The sequence below is a fragment of the Silene latifolia genome, chromosome 11 (genome assembly GCF_048544455.1).
Source record: "Silene latifolia isolate original U9 population chromosome 11, ASM4854445v1, whole genome shotgun sequence".
In the NCBI taxonomy this organism is placed as follows: Eukaryota; Viridiplantae; Streptophyta; class Magnoliopsida; order Caryophyllales; family Caryophyllaceae; genus Silene; species Silene latifolia.
The window spans coordinates 206,615,418-206,620,267 of NC_133536.1; the positions used below are offsets into that span (position 1 = coordinate 206,615,418).

The following is a 4,850-nucleotide window of genomic DNA, read 5'->3' on the forward strand; positions in this document are numbered from 1 at the left end:
TGGGCTTTCCACTTTCTCTTATTTTTAACTCGTGGTTCGACCCGAAATTCGCTAAATGTATATGACACGGTTTTATCATAAATAGTCATCGGTTATCGGTTATTAATATATCGTATAGTAACAAGGATTAGCTGATATATTAATACATGTCCGACAAAGACAATATTGTATAATTAATTCAATATACATTAATTAAATATAATCGTTAATATTTAATTTACGAATTAACCGTTTAATTCGCCTTAGCCCATTTTATTTAATCCGTATTAAATAAAATATCTCAACATCGCATTTTGACTAATTACTAGTCAAATAACTCGGACTAACTGCTTAGTCAATTTTCTGGCATCAACATGACTGTATTTTCATACCGTCACATCTCTCAAACGTATCCTATAGGTGTGACTTTTAGGGACCAGTTGATCACCGCCATCTGTATGACAATAACGTCAAACTTATCTAGCAAGCCAACCGTTATTGATAAACGTGGACCAACTGATTATAATACAAAAGTATACCCTTTGATCCTTTTAGAGATTTATAAGTCCTTCCACTAACTGTAAAGGACACCAGCCCCAACAAGAAACTCCCGGGGTCATCAAGTTTGATGGGGATTTCTTTAGATTTGACCACATTGCACTTCTCACTTGAGAAATCAAGTTCATGGCTACTAATATCCACTCTTCTAGAAATGACTTCTTCTTGCTTGGCCAAAGAGTGCTCTTCTACCATCACCATCTCTTCTTTTTCCGGGTTCCTCTCAACTTCTACCCTCACATTTGGTGCTTCCACAATTTCTTCAAGCACAAATTCTTCACTCATAATGGTTGGTGTAGTCATAACCATCTCTCCCTTATCCGGGTCGACTTCAACATCCAAGCTTGTACCATGAATTGTCATTATTTGCTCAAGCACATAGTCTTCTATGTTCTCTTTTTCGGGCTCATGGTCAACTTCTTGAAATGTTTCCATAGCCATGGAAAAGGGAGTAGTGTAAGATAACTCCTCTTGACTTGGCAAATCAAATGACTCTTCTCTTTCCTCTTCAACTCCAACCATGATAGCATTAACTTCCTTTGACTTCATAGGGTCCCTTGGATTTTGCCCTTGTCTTAGAAATACACCCGGTGGTTTTTGAGGACTCATGAGAGCTTGGGAAGCCACTTTAGCTTCAAGACTCTTGATTTGTTGTTGGGTATTACTTGCCAAATTCCCTATCAACTTCACCAAGTTTTCATATTTATCATCTCCCATGGTATTGCTTGCTTGGGGTGGTGGCTCTTGGTTAAAAGGTTGGTTGGAAATTGGAAGAGAAAAGCCATATCCTTGATCTTTAAAGTTGGAATTTTGGTTGTTCCCTTGGTACCCTTGATTGAACCCTTGATTTTGCCCTTGGTTGTACCTTTGATTATTGTTGTATCCTTGATTGAACCCATTGTTGTTGTATCCTTGATTGAATCCTTGGCCAAACCCTTGGTTAGCTTGGTTTCCTTGGTTTCCTTGGTAAAAGTTTTGATTACCTTGGTTCCCTTGGTTACCCCTATAATCTTGGTATGCTTGAGATTGGTTGGCAAAGTTGTGGTTGGATCCTTGGTTGTTGTTAAATGAGGGTCTAGGTGGACGGTTGGAAAAATTGTTAAATGCTTGGTAAGCATTCACCTCTTGCACATTGTTCCCATCAAAGTTGTTGTAATGGTTATTTGCACATACTTCATAAGTGTGACCCATCCCTCCACATGACTCACATGTTGATCTTTGCATCACTTCCTCCATGGATGGTCCATGAGAAGTGGTAATTTGATTCACTTGGTTCACTTGCTTCTTGTTACTCAACTCTTCAAGCTTTTTGGTGAGCATATCAAGCTTAGCATTAGTCTCCACATTCACTAAGAATTCGGGAGGGTGCTTACTTCTTCTTAAGACATTTACTCTTGTGCCATAATTTGCCTCGGAGTCCACCATTTTCTTGATTAGAGTCGTACCTTCTTCATCACCCAAATGACCGAATCCCCCTCCCGCGGAGGCATTCACCATTTCTTTTGTTCTTGGCAACAAAGTTTGGAAGAAGGTTTGGGTGACATACCAATCCGGAATCCCATGGTGAGGGCAACTAGCAATGAGGTCTTGATACCGGTCCCATGCCTCACCCAAGGATTCTCCATCCTCTTGTTGGAAAGTGTGGATCTCATTTCGGAGCATGGCGGTCTTGGATGATGGATAATACTTCTCTAGGAACGCCTTGGCTAAGGCATCCCATGTAGTAAATGTGTCCGGAGGGTGCACATTCAACCAACAATCCGCCTTACCCGTTAGAGAAAATGGGAATAACATCATCCTTAGTGTATCCTCGGATACCCCATTCTTTTTCATCATAGAGACTTTCCTCTTGAACCTCCTTAGGTGAGCATGAGCATCTTCTTCAATGTGTCCTCCAAACAAGTTTTTTTCAATTAGGCCAACTTGAGCCGGGTGCATCTCAAAATTGTTTGGAGCCAAGGTGCCAAAATTGATGGGGTTACAAGCATCATTATGGTTTGGACGGTTATGATCACGTAAAGCCATTGGTGGTGGTGGTGGTGGATTTGGTATATGAGAAGGTGGTGTTTGAGGTGGGTTATTTGGAAGTTGGAAGTTGTGAAATGGATTTGCTAGTGGAGAATCAATTGTAATGTTTGGTTGTTGTTGAGTTGTGTTTTCAATGAGAGGTTGGATGGGTGGATTTGCTTGGTTTATGGTTGCTTGAGAAGAGGTTATAACCCTTGCAATGGTCCTATTCCTTAAGGCTCTAAAAAGCCTTTCGGGATCGGAGTCAAAGAGCAAAGCTTGGTGGTTCCTCCTAGGCATACAACTTGACAAACCGTAAGACTCCTAGTGCTTTTACACACTAGGGTAAGGCAAAAATCACACACACTCTACAAGAAGCACACAAACTACACAAACAAGCAAACAAGTGAAGACTAAAGCTAGAAACTTCAACTAACTAAGCATAACCTAACGCCATCCCCGGCAACGGCACCATTTTGATGACCGGGTTTTGCCGTCACTTCCGGTACCATAAACTATTTATAAAACCAAATAAAAGTAGTATTTATTCAGGTGTCGAACACAAAGATGGCGGAGGTTAGATACTTGGTTTGTTTAAGTCTTTAGTCTAGTCAAACAAAAGTAAAGTTGATTTATCTAAAACTAAGATGCAACAAGGTATAAAATTTAAACTAAATGAAATTATTTCTTAATTAATAAGGGAAGGCTAAGGTCTTTGGGTTCACAAAGGGCAATTAGGGGGAGAAACAAGGTCTAACAAGAAAATGGTAATAATGGTGGTCAAGGGTTTAAGACTAATTTCTTAGTCACCTTAAGCTCCTCAATAAGTTGTCACTTGATCGAGATGAACTAAATACAAATTAAGCATAGAGACTACCCAATAGCATGAGCACCAAGACGGATCGAATGCATCAAAGAGATGTTCTAACTTTCATTAAAACTCATCTATAAGCACTTCTAAAACTATCTAATAGCACAATGCACCAAGGTAAGCCAAACATGTTAATGAAATGTCCAATTTTCATTGAGGCATTTCCACAAACACTTCAAATGCATTAAGAGTAGAAACCACATAATTACCCAATTCAAAAGGTTAACAACCCAAATTCATCCCCTTAATTACCCAAATTCCCCCTAGACCCTAGATTAGACTACTCACTCATGTTCATGGGTGAGCAATTAACAACAAATTGCAACAATAAACAAGTAAACATTGTAAACATCTATATATATATATATATATATATATATATATATATATATATATATATATATATATATATATATATATATAAAAGAGAGTTTTTTCGAGCGATTCTAGAGCGTCTACATCATCAAAAATTAATTTAGGAAAGTTTCATAAATAATATTTTCCACATAAAAAATAAAGTGGAGAATCTTTTAATTATTATAATATCTATATTTCCTATTTTATATTCATGAGAAGTTTCTAATTTTTATATAAAAACTTTGACATTTCATCTGGCAAAAAACGTTGTTATAAAAATTATGAAAATAATATAATTAGATTTTTGGTAAAAAATGCTTTCATTAGAGTATAGATTTCATATGATTTGCACATACGAGTATTAAAGATGGTGTACTTCTTTTAATATGTTATATGTCCCACATTGAAAAACAATGTTACTATGGTGATTATAATATGTATAAATTATATAATTGTCCCATATCGAAAGATTAACAAAAGGTGGGTGATCCTATGATTATAAATAGGAATTATCATTGGAACCTATATACCAACCAAAAACCTTTTGAGTCTCTTAAGTATTGTTTTGGAGAGTTCTTAAGAGTTTATATCATTATCTTCACAGTATGATATATACATATTTTTTCTATATTATGTATTATATTCAAGTGATGTTTATAATCTTTATATAAAAACTTATACATACATCTCATTTGCCAAAAAAGTATTATAAAAAAAACGTGCAAATATTAATAAATAGTACTCCCTCCATTCAAGACCAAATACAACATTTTCATTTACACATTTGCCAAGACACAAATTACAACGTAAATAGCTTTAAGTTTACATTATAAAAAATTTAAAGTTTGATATTCTCATTGTACTTTATAGGTGAATCAAACAAGATCCCACATGACCATATTTTGTCTTACATATTGCAAGGAATCGTAAAGATTCTATTCGTTCATGAATAGTGTAAAAAAAGGAATGTTGTATTTGGTCTTGAATCGAGGGAGTATAGTATTTGCTCATTATTATTAACTTGGGTTAGATGTCGAATTATGTGTGAAAAAGATGGTGTATTTCTAAGTATGTTATT

At 36.0% G+C, this 4,850-nt stretch overlaps 1 non-coding gene across 1 annotated transcript; it reads left to right on the forward strand.

Annotated features, from left to right (window-relative positions):
• Nucleotides 1–2,092: 2,092 nt before the first annotated feature.
• On the forward strand, nt 2,093–2,199 carry LOC141615560 (small nucleolar RNA R71). Its single transcript, XR_012529976.1, has one exon. It is a non-coding gene; the product is annotated as a small nucleolar RNA R71 (small nucleolar RNA).
• Nucleotides 2,200–4,850: the final 2,651 nt, after the last annotated feature.